General features: G+C 38.8%; 1 pseudogene; it reads left to right on the top strand.

Annotated features, from left to right (window-relative positions):
* Positions 1-4712: 4712 nt before the first annotated feature.
* LOC143624352 (small nucleolar RNA R71) lies at positions 4713-4813 on the top strand (annotated as a pseudogene).
* The last annotated feature ends 14015 nt before the right edge of the window (positions 4814-18828 follow it).

Genomic DNA, 18828 nt, shown 5'->3' on the forward strand with positions numbered 1-18828 from the left:
TTCCTTTTATTTAAGTCTTATCATGTCTTTATCGGTTCTGATCACCAATTGAAGCCTCTAGCCAAGTTAGATGTCGATGTTCATTCTTGGTTTAATTTGGGACATTTATTTTTGGAACGTTTCGTACTTCCACACTTATAGCAAGAAGGAGGGTTTGTCATAGGTTGTGAGCGAATTGGTTACAAATGGGATAACTATAAGTGGTGAGTTTAGAATGGTCGGTTTATAGTGTTCATAATGGTTTCACGGTGACACGAGGTCGAAGACTCGCGCAAAAATAAGCCAATTACAACTAACTAGATAGCGGTAAGTGGGTGTCTAACACGAGGAGTTTGTGGAATATGTGTTATTAGAATAGCTCAACAATTAACTATTATAAATGTAATTGACAGAAAGTAATTTTCAAGTTGGTTTTTGATTTGATTTTAAGAACTAAATTAACTAACACGAAAGTTGTAAACAATTGATCAAGCAAGTATTTCTCTTAGAATTCGGGTTATCACGGAACACTCTTGTTTAAGTTTAATGGATAAATCATAATATCTTGATTTTGTGTAAATGTAATTGTTTGTGATTAATCAAGAACTAAGTACTCGGATTACTAGAACACGAGGTTGTTACTTGTTAATCAATCAATATGTTTTTAACCCTAATTCCTTCTACTAAATCTCAATTGTCAACGACACCAAGAACGTATAGAACGAAACTAGGTTTAAACAATACGGACAAGTTACAAACAATCAAACAAACATCATAGTTATACTAACATAAACAATTAGATAACCAATCCAAATTCAAGAACAATAAACATAAGTGTATTGTGAATAACCTTACATCCAAGAGAAACACCAAAGGGTTTAGCCACACATGATTGGTTTCATCAATCCAATGTTTAATCCAATGCAATCAAAGATTATGATGTTAATCCTCAATTAGAAACACCCAAAATATTTTTCCAAGGCACCAAAATCACCCTACACAATTGTCTAGTTCGTCCTCCCCAAGAATGGAACCCAAAAGTCCTTTAAAACCCATTTTTCGAGTTGTAACCGACATTAAAATGCTGAGGCTACAGTAAGCTACGGTGGCTACCGTAAGCTACGGTAGCCCTGAAGTTCTTACGGTGGAAAGTGTCTGTTTATGGTGGCTTTTTACGGCAGACCCCTAACGTAGCTTACGGTGGCTACCGTAAGCTACTGTAGACCCAGTTCAAAATTCTATTTTTCTTTATCAATTCTTGGTTGTTGACTTCCCGCATTGACTCTCTTGTTCCTTTTCATCTGAACACACTCGAGCAACCTTTTCTCCTCATTTGTACCTGCGTTAACACAACATAGTGTAGTAATCCAAATCCTTGAATTTATACATAAATGCACATGTTTTAACTCGAATTACGACACTTAAGGGTGGCTCTACAATCCACCTGTCACATCCCCACACTTACACGTTGCTTGCCCTCAAGCAACTCAAACAATTTCTTATTTTTAAAACATAACCACCAAACATACCACAAAGCCCGGCTCAGTCAAGGTCCCCAATCATACCCTATTCCCTCATTATTAGAGGTTTGCATTAGTATCACTCAATATTATATTTAAAACATAGAATTCTAGTCCACCTTAACATGCTTTCGGCTTTTACTCAAACATAACACACCGTCACTCATTAACCCTCTTATCGGTGATCGTTCTATATTTTCCAATAATACTCAATTCTCCTCGCATACGCTTGTACTACCATTAAATCTCCACCTATATATGCTTTGACAAAAATACAAATCAAGAGGACTTAAAACGGGTTATAACGGGGCTAGGTGTAAGGGTATGGATTGGAATATTGAAAGTAGCTTAGGCGATCCGATCCGGCTTATTACATCAAAACTAAATAAACAATAATATAAACAACATTAAACATTACTAACTTGCATCTCAACACTCACTACACCATACTTCGAACATTGACTCTCAACTTTTTCTTTCTTTTTCTTTTTTTCTCTTTTCATTTTTTTCTTTTTTTTTTCTTTTTTCTTCCTTTTTTGTCATTTTTTTTGAGTAAACATAATACTCAATACTTCCTATTGATTAGTACTATAACAATTACAAATACAAAGAAATACCTACTAAACCGGATCGTCTCGCAACATAACATCGGGGTTGATTAAATAAAAAGAATAAGTCCAATAAAGTTTTCTAAGGGAACCAACCCCCCGCCCCTCTCATTGCCCATGCTCATATGTGTAATGTATGAGGCCCAACCCCCCAAAACCCACACTCATGCTTATCCAGATGAGGTTTAACCTAATTGCCTCTATCACTTTTGCACTTATGCCAAGCTAAGGTCTCAAAATGCATTGATATCACAAGTTCTAACGGAGAATAACCAATCCATCACCGCTCTTCACTTTCCCAATAAACAAGTGGATATGGACATGTTATGAAGGTTATTGTACCAAAAGCATGATAACCTTAACTAGAATACTACACAACCTTGTTTTTTTAAAACAACTAAGCAAACTTGACCTTTATGGAATTGTGACCATGAAAAGGGACCAAAACCTTACCCCGCCATCTTACCACTTTCCGAATTTCTTTAAATTATTTTTTTAGTTTTTTATTTTTTTTCTCTTTTCTTATTCTTTTTTTTTTAAGAAAAATTTTTAAGAACTAAAAATTCCCCCATCCCCACACTTGGGATACATTGTCCCCAATGTATGGTTTTGAGAAATTAAAAACTCCACTTCCATTCATGAAAAACATGTGTTGTCCCCAACATAGTGTCGAAGAGAAATCCATAAGAATTTCCCCACACTTGGTTTTTGCTAAGATGGTAACTTAAAATACCATTAATAACAAACAAACTAGAAATTATAGAGCAAAATAAAAATAAAAATATACAAAATGTACAATTACCACCTTTTTGAAACTTTTATAACATTCAAGGTGGGTGACTGGCCCACTCCTGTGCAACCTTCTCGTTATAAGCACGCTTTTTTTCAAGCAACTATTGCCAGTCTTCTGGCAAACCAGGGTCGGGCCCGAACATCCTCATCCTCCACCTTGGATCATTTAGGTTAGGTGGATGTCTCACTTTTTTCTTCCTTGGTCGGCCACCTTTTTATGCCACCTTCTCACTCTGTTGATGCTCAACTTCTTTCTTCTCAACTGACCTGTCAATCACAAAACACTCCATTTTCGTGTGATCCTTGCTTAAGGATACACACTTGTTAACAAAATCCACCTTCAGGCTTTCCTTGTCAATAAAAGGGTCAGTAGTATTTTCAAATAATAATAACCGTTTATAACGATTCCCACATTTAATTCCCAGTGTCCCCTTAGTACAATCAATCACGGCAAGTGAAGTGGCGAGGAAGGGTCTACCCAATATGACTGTGGGTTGCGTATTAGTTACATTTTTAGCATAATCAAGTACTAAAAAGTTAACTTAGTAACAGAAATCCTCCACATGTACCATCACATTATATATCATGCCTCGGGGAAGTGTATGGGTTTGATCCGCTAAAACCACGGTGGTGTTTACTTTTTGTAGCGGACCAAACTCATACCGATCAGATAAACTACCGGGCATTATACTAACACAAGCTCCAAGATCTAGTAGTGCCCAATCAGTTTTAAATTCACCAATTTGGATTGATAAAAGGGGCACTCCTGGGTCTTGAAGTTTACTCGGGATAATATTATTATCAACCTTCTCATCCCTTATTTTGGTTAATTGGTCATTTAAACATTTATCACAAGAACAATTTTCACAAAAAGATATTTCTTTCGATTGTAATTCAGAGTTGTTTTGAAAAATTGTTCCATAATTACTCACATTTTTAGTCTCATCACTAATATCTTCCACCACCCCCTCAACAAACTGTGGTGTTGGATCAACTTAAACACTAGAAATTCCAAAATTAGGTAAAAGACTTACCGCATTGATATACACGTTGTTCCCCTTCTTTAAGCTCGAGCTGTTTTTCTTCAAATTCTCAACATCGGTTGCAAGTTGACCCATTTGAGTGGTCAACGATTGAATGGCTTTGTCACGGACTTCATCCTTTTGCATGCACACTTCATCAAGTTGATTTCTCCTTTGCATGTCTTGTTGTATCATCCTAAGCATATCCATGACTTCATTCCCACTTGAAGAACTTTGACCCGAAAACCCACTTTGACCACTTCCCGTTTGTTGAAATTGACTTTGAAAGCCTTGATTGTTGTATTTTGGCGTGGAACATAATTTCCTTGATTCCCTTGGAAATTCGGATTAGATTGAGTTGCCGAATTCCCATAACGAAAATTGGGATGATTTTTCAACCCGGGGTGGTAAGTGTTTGAATTCATGTTATAATTCGACCACCTCCCCCTTGACCTTGAAGTGCATTCACTTTCTCTACTTGTGCTTGTCCCACCGTACACACATCCGCCACATGACCCAACTCATTGCAATTTATACAAACATCAATTCTTTGGTTAGTGGTTTGTACTCCTACATCTTCTACGGCATGGACTTGCAGTCTTCCAATTACCAGCTTTGCTCTTCTTGCGGTTTGAGCCTTTCTCTTTGATGTAACCAACATTTTCTCCAAGAATGCCCAATCATCTTGTTTATAATTGGTACTGAAAGTAACATTTGTGATTGACATCAAATCCCTTTCATCTTTCGCATTCAACCCTTCATGAAAAGCATTCAACAACTCCCAAAGAGCTATACCATGATGAGGACAATTCTTGATCATCATGTTGAACCTCTCGAATGCTTCATGAATCATTTCACCCGATTGTTGTTAGAAAGATCTCAAACTTCGTCTCGCATCATTAGTCTTTTGGGCCATATAAAACTCTTCAAAAAACCTTTGTTGCATTTCGGCCCAAGTGTAAATCGATGCAGATGGCAATGTGTAAAACCATCCCTTCGCCTTATCCTCCAACGAAAATTGAAATAAAACCAATTTCGCCTCATCCGGTGAGAAACCTTGACCCCCAATCGTGTTGCAAATAGAGTCATATGCCTCCAAATGAAAATAGGGTTCTTCCGTTGCTAAACCCCTATACTTTGGTAAACTTTGGAGCGCATTAGTTCTTACCTCAAATGTTCTTCCTTGGTGGTTTTGAGGAATAACCACCGGAGATGGGTTATTGGTGATGATCGGTCGAAAATGAGCTTCAATTCCCCTAACCATTTCCCTTGCATGTATTCTTGGTACCCCTAATGGTACTCTTGGTTGGCCCATTTGTCGGTAAACGGGCCTTTGTTGCATATTTTGTTGAAATTGCAGTTGAGGATTTGGTTGTTGAAATTGAGGTTGTTGGTATTGGGGTTGTTGTGGAACTTGTTGCAATGGTTGTGGTTGTTGTACTTGATTGGCATTCGGGCCACCCCATTGTTGCACTTGTTGTTGCGGTTGAAGTTCGGATCCATACCCAAACTGCCCTTGCACCCTCAATTGATTCCCATCAACCCCACTTACATATCCTTCTTCAAATTCTTCATACTGTGACCCACCAATTAAATACGGGCCCGATCTCTGACCCGGTGAAGTATGGGTTATAGGTGGGTTTTGAGTAAACGTGTATGGTTGTTGATAAAGTGAATTTTGATGAGATTGGAAGGATGATTGTTGTGGTGAGTTTGATGATTATCCTTGAATAGGCATGAAAGTGGTCAAGGGTGGAAGGTTAGGTGGTGGTTGAAAACTAAACACGATTGAAGTCGGTACACTTGTAGAGATTGTAGTAGTAATGGGTTCAATGGATGATGGATTTTCAGCATTGATGGGTGGCGGCATTGGCGGTAAAGTTTGTTCTGAAGCCATAATTGTGGTGTCAGTTGTTCGACCTTGTGTGCTTGGTGATCCAATAATCTTGTTTTCCCTTTGTAGAATCCAGTTCTGACGAAAAGTTCTCTCGATTTCAGGATCAAACGCTAACGGTGATGACGACCGAGAGCGTCGTGTATGCAAAAACCTGTAAGTACCTGCACACTAGCACAACCCGCGTAAAACTGACAATAATAATTTAAACAAATACTACAAAAATAACACATGTTGCGCACTACTCCCCGGCAACAGTGCCAAAATTTTGACACGAGGTCGAAGACTCACGCAAAAATAAACCAATTACAACTAACTAGATAGCGGTAACTGGGTGTCGAACACGAGGAGTTTTTGGAATATGTGTTATTAGAATAGCTCAACAATTAACTATTATAAATGTAATTAACAGAAAATAATTTCAAGTTGGTTTTTGATTTGATTTTAAGAACTAAATTAACTAACACGAAAGTTGTAAACAATTGATCAAGCAAGTATTTCTCTTGGAATTCGGGTTATCACGCAACACTCTTGTTTAAGTTCAATGGATAAATCATAATATCTTGATTTTGTGTAAATGTAATTGTTTGTGATTAATCAAGAACTAAGTACTCGGATTACTAGAACGCGAGGTTGTTACTTGTTAATCAATCAATATGTTTTTAACCCTAATTCCTTCTACTAAATCTCAATTGTCAACGACACCAAGAACGTATAGAACGAAACTAGGTTTAAACAATATGTACAAGTTACAAACAATCAAACAAACATCATAGTTATACTAACATAAAAAATTAGATAACCAATCCAAATTCAAGAACAATAAACATAAGTGTATTGTGAATAACCTTACATCCAAGAGAAACACCAAAGGGTTTAGCCACACATGATTGGTTTCATCAATCCAATGTTTAATCCAATGCAATCAAAGATTATGATGTTAATCATCAATTAGAAACACCCAAAATATTGTTCCAAGGCACCAAAATCACCCCACACAATTGTCTAGTTCGTCCTCCCCAAGAATGGAACACAAAAGTCCTTTTAAACCCATTTTTCGAGTTGTAACCGACATTAAAATGTTGAGGCTACAGTAAGCTACGGTGGCTACCGTAAACTACGGTAGCCCTGAAGTTCTTACGGTGGAAAGTGTCTGTTTACGGTGGCTTTTTACGGCAGACCCCTAGCGTAGCTTACGGTGGCTACCGTAAGCTACGGTAGACCCAGTTCAAAATTTCATTTTTCTTTATCAATTCTTGGTTGTTGACTTCCCGCATTGACTCTCTTGTTCCTTTTCATCTGAACACACTCGAGCAACCTTTTCTCCTCATTTGTACCTGCATTAACACAACATAGTGTAGTAATCCAAATCCTTGAATTCATACATAAACGCACCCCTGTCACATGGCTACAGGCATAGTATCCAGTTTTCCCGTTTTTATGACAATCCGTTATTCGACATACCCTTTGGCAAAGGTTCATTGTATATGTTTAATTATTTTGAGTTGCAGGGTGAGCACGTTTAGATAGTTGTAGCTCTTATACCCCTGTTTCGTGATTAGATTGTTTTGTACTAGATGATTCTCCGGTACTCTCAACACATCTTTCCTGATCGAATTCAAAGCTACCACCCCGGCTAGTGTCACGATGTTCCCAAAAGTTAAGTGACTAACTGGATTAACTAAGATCTCTACTTCTGGAATAATAACCATAGCATTAGTCGAATCAAATTGTTAAAATGGTTTATACATTCCAGTTGACCCGTCCCTTTCGTTTTGGATTTCTCGGGTTCGTGTTTCTAATTTCAAGATTTCATTCCTTGGGCGTGAATGTTTCAATATAGAGGTTTTAAGTTTTGTCCAAGTCATGTGGATAATTGTCTTTTTGTTTCCGAATTTGTACAATTGTTATCTGCTACATATGTGATGATTAATTTCTGGTATTGATAACATATTTTATTTCTTCGATTCATTTTACTAAAACATTTACTCTTGTAGTACCACTAGAATTTATAGGTTTGCACAACGTAATTTGTTTAAACGAGTATTTCCTTTGTGAAGGATCACTGTTGTTACGACTAGTATTCATGTTTGGTAAACGATTTTTGTTGCCAATGGCATTTAGTGGGGGAATTTATCATTATCGGCAGTAGCATTACTGCCCAATGGGGGAGTATTATTTGTGACAATGTTCGTATTTATCATAAAAATAACATTTGTAACCGTATTAGTATTGGGCGGCGAAATAATATTCGCGACCGTATTAGTGTCTGGTATTTAATTTGTATTTATTGTCGTATTAATGCCGGCAGCGAATCGTGCTGCGATTGTCAGAGTTACTATCTGCAGTTGCCGAACAATCATTTCGGCCACAACTGCCTCAAATCACGTGCTTGTTTTCTTCGGGGCCATTCTATAATGATAAACAACTAAACTTCACATAATAGAATTTCCCTATAACTCATTGCGCAGGGAATCACATTAACTAACAGGCAGGTAATTCAAATTGCAGATACGTATTACACATACCAAATCACGTATCCATTTACTCAGGATAGCACATAGATTTAGCCTAACAAGGCCATTGTTTGAATATATACATCGAAAATTGTCATCCCGTGACAAGTAATTTTAATCCGGTAAGGGACAATGTTTGTACTATTAGATCGAAATCGTTTCCCATATCAGCATAGCACACTACCAATTGCTTGCATGGGGTATCGAAACTATACACCACAGTGTCATACTATCCTTGTCTATCCGAGCACACGTTTCTAGATACAAGTCCTGTATCACAAACCAAGCAATTTTTCATCAACATAACAGCCCTTGACTTAGGGTTTCGGCTAGTGCATAAAAACGAACTTTTGAACCGTAAAAATGTCGTTTCAACCCTTTAATCCGTGTTTATGGCCAAAAAAGATCATCATTATGATTTGAAACTAGGTTTAGCATCAAAGTATGTTTTCGAATGATTTTTGAGTGTTTTACATGGTTAACTATGATTTTTAACAATTAAAACATGTTTATATGGTATTAATCAAAGTTAAACAAGTGTAAAAGTTGCTTATTTAAGTTGTTTACCTTAGGGTTTGAAGAGTTTCCTAATGAAGAAAGGTTTTTCCAGAATTTGCTTGTGGATGAATGTGCAAAAATATCTTTGAACTAGTTTATATGTGAAAGAAATCAAAAAGGGGGGGGTCCCCATGGTTGCGGTCAGAAGGATGTTTGGGCCCCCTTGGGCCCATTTTGGCCCAAATAACTGATTCTAAAGACCCAAAAACGAAAAGCCCAGTCCAAATTTAGTTTGGGTTCAGTTTTTGGCGCGAAAAACGTATCGGGTGCGTTAAACAGTACGAAAACGAGTGTTTTTCAGCTAGTTTTGTGTAAAATTATAAAAACATACTATATGTTTGTAAAAATCGAAAATATTTTCACGGATCGCTTAAAACATTTCAAAAAAGTGTTTGGTAAGTCTTTTTCAGCTTAACGGATGATACAATGCTTGGTTTGTAACTATCTTTCGCATTTAAATCTATAGCGGGTAGTTAAACGGGCATGTTTTCATTTAACTTGTTTGCTATCGAACTAAGGCCATATTGCTAATATATTAGCTTATATTAAACATATATCACTTATAGATGGCCCCCCCGAGGTATCTGGGTCATAACCAGACCCGTTTTATTATCCGTTCGTTCGATACACAATAAGCGGTTTATCGCTTATTCGGTTTGTGAATACTGAGGTGTATCCGGTTTTGTCACGAATCTCACACTTGTACAGATTCATGGTTAGTGTATAAATTAGCCGTAAGTAAATTGTTATCGAGATCGTGGTTAGGTCTCTGGTATCGTGAACCTTGACGACTAGTTCTTCCATTGAGGGTATCATCAGGATAATGTGATGTCTGCATAGGGATATCATCCCCAACATGCACTTCAGAAGACACCTTGGGAGATCCTGACGAGAATATGCTGGCTGGCACGGTTGAACAAGGCTGCATGTTGATGGATTCTGGCCTCGTTGGTCTGGGTAACTTCGAGGATACCGGAGGATAAGTTCCCCAGTATCCTGACTGCTGCTGAGATGGAGTCCGTATTGGTTGTGCCCTCAAGGATCCGGGATTCTGAAGGATAGATGATCCTGGAGAATTAAAATCAAGAACCCTGGGCATGATTGGAGTAGTCTCCTGCCCAGGCTTCTTTTTGATCCCTTCAATTTCCTTGAATAGCCTTGAGTTGGTCTTCTCTTGCTGCTCCATGTGAGTTTTGACCTGTTTCATCAAAGCAAAAATGTCACTGTTAGAGATAACCGATCTACCCTTGTAGAGGATCCCGCGTATGGTGGAAGTTCTCTATGCTGAGAACTCCTTTTTGGAACTAGTGGAGGTCCGGGGTTGGCACTTAAAGCAGTGGTGACCACCGAAGCAAAAAACAGAACTGGTTTTTCGTTGTGAGGCCATTATGAAGGGAATGAAAAGTGATTGAGAACAAAGTAAATAGCTTTAAAGAATTGAAGAACCGATAGCCCCACGGTGGGCGCCAAATTGTTTTGGTCAAAAATTAACAAAGGTGATTTCGTAACCAAATTAGTAAATGGGACTTGGTGCTTGCTTAAGATGAATGCAAAAATGCTAGAACACGAGTATTTGTTGCGAGGAAAAACCCGTTATCCTGAGGATAATAAAAAAAAACCCTGGGTGGTGAAAACTATCACCACCAGTTTATTACTAACAAAAAATGATTACAAGTGGTGGAGCTTCGATTAGATCGTGATTACAGAGTGTGAGTACTACTAAGTGTCAAGTGATAAAGTGTGTGTTTTGATCCAAGTAATAGCTTTATTTATACACAAAAGAAGCTAACTAATATCCCTAAAATTCCGGAGATAATTGACTCCTTACAATTAGCTGTTTAATTCCCCCATTTCCTTTTTGAACACGTTCTATTTAAGGTAGCTGTTTGTGTTAGGGCTAGGATTTTGAGGTCAAGAGATTTATCGAGATTGCCTGTAGACTCGGACTTGCTGTTAATAGAACGTGGCCGAAAAGGAAACGTGCTTAATAAAGGGGTTAACGGCTAATTGGATTTATCTATAGTTTCCTAATTTATAGGAAAGTTTGCTAGCTACTTTTTGTTATAAATAGAGAACCAACTCGGATCAATACACACACTTCAGCACACGAGACTTACTAGTACTCGCTCTCATTGTAATCACGATCCAGTTTGAGCTCCACCAATTGTAACCACTTTTTGTTATTAATAAACCGGTGGTGATAGTTTTCACCGCCCGGGGTTTTTTCTTGTTATCTTCAGGATAACGGGTTTTTTCCTCGCGACAAATCTCTGTGTTCTAGGAAGTTTTACATTCATTTCAAGCAAGCACCAAGTCCCATTTACTAATTTGGTTGTAAAATCACGTTTGTTAATTTTTGACCAAAACAATTTGGCGCCCACCGTGGGGAAATCGGTGCTTTAATCCATCAAAACCGTTTGTTTCATTCTCAATTACTTTCATCCCCTCATTATGGTCTCACAACCAAAAACCATCTCTATTTTTGGTCCGACCACCACTGCTTCAATTGTCAACCCGGGACCTCCACCAGTGCCGAAGAAGAACACTCAGGCCAGAGGAGAACTTCCACCATACGCGGGATCCTCCACACGGGTAGACCCGGTTATTTCTAACAATGACATTTTTGCTTTGATGAAACAGGTCAAAACACATATGGAGCAGCAAGAAAAGACTAACTCAAGGCTATTTAAGGATATTAAAGGGATCAAAAAGAAGCCAAGGCAGGAGGCTACTCCAATCATGCCCAGGGTTCTTGATTTTGGTTCTCCAGGATCATCTATCCTTCAGAATCCCGGATCCCTGGGGACACAATCAACAAGGACTCAGTCTCAGCAGCAATCAGGATACTGGGGAATTTACCCTCCAGTATCCTCGGAATTACCCGAGTCTACGAGGCCAGACTCTATCAACAAGCAGCCTCGTTCAACCATGCCAGCTGGCGTATTCTCATCAGGATCTCCCATGCTGTCCTCTGAAGTGCATATCGGGGACGATATCCCTATGCAGGCATCACCTTATCCAGAGGATACCCTCAATGGAAATGCCAGTCGTCAAGGCTCAGGATACCAGAGACCTAGCCATGATCTCGGTAACAATTTATTTAATTCAAATTTATACACTAACCGTGGATCTATGCAGGATAAGGGAATATTTCCCGAGATAGCCAGGGAATTGAAGAAAACGAAGGATATGATTTCCAATGTCCCAGGGTAGCCACAGGTTATCCAGGTTCACTTGTCCAATATGTGACGTGGAAATCCCCAAGAAGTTCCAAACTCCCAGCATGAAGCTGTACGACGGCACCATAGATCCTGAGGAACACGTAGCTCAGTATAGAGAAAGGATGGAGATTAACCCATCCCCATTGACATCAAAGAGTCTTGCCTATGCAAGGGTTTTGGTTCAACATTGACAGGACCGGCTCTCAAATGGTTATTAAGTATTCTTTCCAACACTATTACTTCATTTGCTCATTTGATTAACTTGTTCAATAGTCAATTTTCTTGTAGTAGATCTTTTGAGAAAATGACAGGTGATTTATATAGAATTGTTCAGCATAACAATGAATCCTTAAGGGATTACATAACCAGATTTAGCAGGGAAGCTTTGGAAATCCCAACCTTGACATGGCAGCTACTGTCGAAGCCTTCAAGATGGGACTAAGGAAGGATTCTCCTTTCTATGACGACCTTGTCATGACTCCATGCAGGAATCTTGATGAAGTCAGAAACAAGGCATTAAGATACATTCGGCAAGAGGATGACAAGAAGGCTCATGGAAGCTTGGTTATCCCGAAGTATGAGTCTACCAACAAAATGTCAGACACTCCACAGAAGTTCTCTAGGCCCAAGCCTTATTCCAAGCAGGATAATCCTAGGATAAATGTTGTGGAAGAAGACGTAGATGACGAAGAGTATCCAAAAATATCTGAATATTGTTTTAACATTGATATTGGTGGTGTGATATGTGCCATGCAGTATTTAGGTGACAAGGCTAGATGGCCCAAGAAAAACGAAAAACCCGGATCCAGCAAAGACAAGTCCAAATGGTGTGCATTCCATGAAGACTTTGGCCATCACACTGAAGATTGCATAGCACGTCGGAAGGAAATAGGATACCTTCTCAGCAAAGGATACCTGAAGGAACTGTTTGGAAGAAACAAGAACAAGAATCAGGATCTTGTCAAGATGCTTGAAAGGGCACCTTCTCCACCACCCGGAACTAAGGTTGTATCCTTTATCTCGGGAGGATCTGACATATGCGGAACCTCATATTCAGCAGCTAAGAAGCGTTCCAAAGAAACAAAGATGGGCAACGGAGAAAGACCTCTTCGCACTTCCACTCTAACAACTCAAAGAATCATATCCTTCGATGAGGAGGATCGATGTGATCTTGTGGATCCCAACCATGAGTTTTGGTAATCAGTTTATGTATAGCTAATTGTTTTGTGCGTAGGATACTCGTCGATGGAGGTTGCTCAGTGAACATTATCCAAATGGATGCCTTGAAGAAGATGGATATCCCGGAAACGGAGATTATCCCGAAATCCTCAGTTCTCGTAGGGTTCAGTGGCAAGACAAAGAATACTTTGGGAGAAATCAAACTTCCAATATATATCGAGGGAACTAACTCTCTACAAAAATTTTGTGTTATTGACTCATTGTCTTGTTGTAATGTAATCTTAGGCAAGCCCTGGATCCACAGCATGAAGGCAATACCCTCAACTTGTCATCAATGTGTGAAACATCCAAGTCCATGGGGAGTCATCAAGATTGAAAGCGATCAGCAAGATCCCAAGGAATGTTATGCTTCATCAATGAAGTGGACTACAAAGCCTACTCAAGAATAGCAATTACAGAAACAACCAGGGAAGGTCCTGCAGGCTAGAGACCAAGAAGTGAAGGAAGTAGCCCTGGATCCTCAAGATACCGAGATCAATGAAATGGACTACAAAGCCTACTCAAGAATAACAATTATAGAAACAACCAGGGAAGGTCCTGCAGGCTAGAGACCAAGAAGTGAAGGAAGTAGCCCTGGATACTCAGGATACCGAGATCAATGAAGTGGACTACAAAGCCTACTCAAGAATAGCAATTACAGAAACAACCAGGGAAGATCCTGCAGGCTAGAGACCAAGAAGTGAAGGAAGTATCCCTGGATCCTCAGGATACCGAGATCAAAGTTTTGATAGGATCGGGTATGCCTGAGGATATTGAACAAGGATTGGTATCCTTCTTAAAGAAAAGAGCTTCTACCTTCACCTGGAAACATGAAGATATGACAGGTATCTCTAAATCCATAATTACTCATAAACTTGGTATAGATAAATCTTTCAGGCCGGTGCATCAAAAGCGAAGGAAGTTTGCTCCTGAGAGGAACATTATCATACAAGAAGAAGTGCAGAAGCTGCTCAAGACCAAAATGATAAGAGAGGTCCAATATCCTAGATGGTTAGCCAATCTAGTTGTAGTCCAGAAGAAGAATGGAAAGTGGAGAGTATGTGTGGACTTCACAGACCTGAATAAGGCCTGTCCAAAAGATCCATTTCCACTCCCACACGTTGACTCAATGGTGGATGCAACTGCTGGCCATAAACTGCTAACCTTTATGGATGCATCCTCAGGATTTCAACAAATTCAAATAGAGCCTTCAGATCAAGAAGACACAGCCTTCATGACTCCTATAGGTATATAGTGTTATACTGCAATGCCTTTTGGACTAAAAAATGCAGGTGCAACATACCAGAGGCTAGTCAACATGATGTTAAAAGACCAACTGGAGAACACGATGGAAGTCTACATAGATGACATGAGGGTAAAATCAAGGAGGGCTGAGGATCATCTCAAAGACTTGGCAACAGCATTTGACATCCTGGATGAGTATAACATGAAGCTGAATCCAGCCAAGTGTCATTTTTGTGTCAAAGCAGGAAAGTTTCTTGGATACATGGTCACCAAGAGAGGAACAGAAGCAAGCCCTGAGCAGATCAAGGCTATCCTGAATATCAAATCACCAAGAAAATGTCAAAGAAGTACAAAGATTGACAGGTAGAATAGCAGCTCTCAACAGATTCATCTCAAGATCTTCAGAGAAGTGTAAGGACTTCTTTGATATCCTGAGAAAGAATCAAAAATTTGAATGGGAAGAGAAGCAAGAAAGGGTGTTGGTATCCTTGAAGGAACACTTATCCTTAGCACCACTCCTGATGAAGCCAGTTGATGGTGAAACCATTGTCCTTGTACTTAGCTATTTCTGGGAGCGCAATAAGTGATGTCCTAGTCAAGTATCACGAAGGTCAACAACATCCGATATATTAAGTAAGTAAAAGTATACTAGATGCTGAATCCAGGTATTCTTATCTTGAAAAGTTAATTTTAGCACTTATAATGGCGTCTAAATTAAGACACTATTTTGAAACCCATGTTATTCATGTAAAAACTAACTATCCTATTAAAGCTGTTTTGAGAAATCCAGATATGTCAGGTAGGATGGCAAAGTGGGCTATGAAACTTAGTGCATATGATATCTTGTATGAGCCAAGGACAGCCATCAAATCTCAGGCACTTGCCGACTTTGTGGCTGATTTTAGCCAGGATATACTTGAGGAAGTAGAAAAGGAAGTTCAACAATTGGAAATCAAGGAGAGTTGGACTTTGCATACTGATGGGGCCTCCAACATAAGAGGAGCAAGGCTAGGTATCCTGCTAAAATCGCCACAGGGGGACATAATACATCTATCTATATCTTGTAAATTTCAGACTACTAATAACGAGGCTGAATATGAAGCCTTAATAGCTGGTTTACAATTAGCTAAGGATATGAAGGTCAGGTGTCTTCAAGTTTATGTTGATTCTTTGTTATTAGCTAACCATTTTAATGGCTCTTATGCAGTGAATGCAGAAAATTTAGCAAAATATTTAGAAATAGTTAAGAAATTAGCTATGTATTTCGAAACATTTGATATAGTACAGGTACCAAGAGAAGAAAACACTTAAGCAGATGCTTTGGCAAATTTAGCATCAGCTCTCAAGATACCTGATGACATCAAAATACCCATCGTGCATATCTTGACTCCAGCAACAAAGGAGAACCACGAGGTCATGGAGACTTCAAAACCTAAAGACGATTCAGTATCCTGGACATGTCCCATAATACGGTATTTTCAGGATAACGAGATCCCAGAAGGAGAAAATCCCAGAGCTTTCCGAATGAAGGTAACCCAGTATATTATCCTAAATAATGTTTTGTATAGAAAATCACTTGCAGGTCCATACTTGAGATGCTTGGAATATCAAGAAGCACAAGAAGTTCTCAAGAATATACATGAAGGTGATTGTGGAAACCACACTGGGGGCAGAGCCTTAGTATCCAAGATACTGAGGACAGGTTACTTCTAGCCAACAATGAAGAAGGACGCGATGAACTGCTCCAGAAAATGTGATGCTTGTCAAAGACACAGCAACATCTTGCATCAACCAGCTGAACCATTATATCCTATCATATCCCCGTGGCCATTTATGAAATGAGGAATGGATATTGTGGGAAAGCTGCCTAAGGCTCGTGGTGGAAAGGTCTTTATGCTGGCCATGACAGATTACTTCTCAAAGTGGATCGAAGCAGAGGCATTTGTCCAATTTAAAGAAAAGGATGTGATCTCCTTCATCAAACGCAATATCCTGACAAGATTTAGTATCCCGGCAGAGATTGTTTGTGACAATGGATCACAGTTCATCGGTAGTAGAACAACCAACTTTTGTGAAAGTTGGGGAATCAAGATGGTGACTTAAAATCCAGTACATCCTCAAGCTAATGGTCAAGAAGAATCTAGTAACAAGATGATCATCAACAATTTGAAGAAGAAATTGGGATCCAAGAAGGGAAAATGGGCTGAAGAACTACCATTTGTTCTTTGGGCTGATAGGACCACTTCAAAAAATGCAACGGGACAAACACCTTTCTCTTTGGTGTTTGGGGCCGAAGCTGTTATCCCTACAGATATGGTGATCCCCACAACAAGAACCAGCATCCAAGATACTGAGTCCAACGACCAAAACCTTACTAAAGACCTGGATACCATTGATGAACTCAGAGATCTCACCATGATCAGAATGGAAGCATACCAACAAAGAATAGCCAAGTCCTACAACAAGAATATCAGAATTCGAAGATTCCAAGTAGGAGATATAGTGTTAAGAAAGGCATTTCAGAATACCATTAACCCAGCAGATGGAAAGCTAGCTCCAAAGTTGGAAGTTCCTTACTTGATTGATTCAGAAGCAGGAAAAGGGGCCTACAGGTTAATCACTATGGAAGGTGTTCCTATACCAAGAGCTTGGAATGCTATCCACCTTAAGGCATATTTTTGTTAGTATCCTTAACTGGTATGTTCTTATCCTCAGGATAAAGGTATGTTCCTTCATCTATTTTTACACTTTTGAACTTTATTATCTCTAAATCAAGTTTACTGACTTAAGCATCGGAGGGGTGTTAGCTAGGCTAACAACCACCCCTCATCAAGAGCTTAGTGTTTTGCAGTTATCCAAAGGATACGCTATCTTGACAACAGTCAGAGGCTGATCACCTCCCACACGAATATGATATCCCAGATATCTTATAAGGTTTAAAGGTCTTCATCTTTCTAACGCCGCCTGAAGCGCACGAACAAGATATCCTTGATATCTTCTAAGGTTTAAAGGTCTTCACCTTTCTAACGCCGCCTGGAGCGCACGATGATTCGGATATAGTTCGAGGCAGGCGGACCAGACCAACTGATAATCCGTTTGTTGTTGGCTATATACCGAATCCTTAAGATAAGTGGCAGACGTGTCACACATATGGTTTATAACATTTTCATGTTATCTAAGGTTTATAACATTTTCATGTTATCTAAAGATTTGGCATTTTCATGTCCACACGTTTGGGACTTTCCCTAGTTTTATCTAAGGTTTAGACATCTTCATGTCTCTCAAGTAAAAGCCTTGTCGCCAGCAAAGAGGCTTTATCGCCAGTAAAAAGGCTTTATCGCTAGTAAATGGGCTTTATCGCCAGAATTATCTCATTTTGTCTTATCAGGTCAGAGTCGGCCATGTCGCCAAGTGTAAAGATGTTACTAAGTTGTTTTTAAAATTCCAAAAGCATAGCATGTAACAAGATCAACAATTGGTGACATCACATGTAAGCTTATTAGATTTATAAATCTACCGATAAAGGTACTCTTTACACTCAGTCTTATTTATATTTCAAAGATATGATCTTTTGATTTGATTGTGACAACTCACACAAGGTATAAGGATATGTTATCCTTAAGATATTTTATACATAATAAGTCTTAAATACATGTTTTCCAAAATTATATAATCTATAAGATATTTTATGTTCAGGATACATTATCCTCAATGTGTTTTATTAAAAGTCCTAAAGATAAATTTTATGATATAATCTTTAAAATATACAAGAAGTGTATTTTCAGGATACGATATCCTCGAGATATTTTATTTCAAAAAATTGAAAATATTTCACAAACATATCAAAGCTTATTCTAATAAGACATACAGAACACAATGCTTAAAGCCAAAAGATTATATTATTACTAACGATAAGTGTAGATACACAAAAAGACAATGATGGGGCTTCGTCTTCAACAAACGGAAGATCCCTCCACCCAGGCATCATCACACAGTTGTGTTCAGGAAAACATAGGCTTCGTCTTGAAACTCAAGATCCCTCCACCTATGTTTCCTTATTGTCAGTTATCCGAAGAATAATTGTTTAAAGACAGAAAAGTAAATTGTTCAATAAACCACTACAACCCATTACAAACCAACAAACACATAAACCTTAAAAAATTGGGCTCAAGCCTTTTCTTTACCGCTATCATCGCCCAATTGTGCCTCGTCACCAACCGCCTTCACCGCATCCTTGATCGCCACCTCCACAGCC

This window comes from Bidens hawaiensis, unplaced genomic scaffold, assembly GCF_021521415.1.
Source record: "Bidens hawaiensis isolate Kalapana, Puna unplaced genomic scaffold, B.hawaiensis_p1.1 tig00003760_1, whole genome shotgun sequence".
Lineage (NCBI taxonomy): Eukaryota > Viridiplantae > Streptophyta > Magnoliopsida > Asterales > Asteraceae > Bidens > Bidens hawaiensis.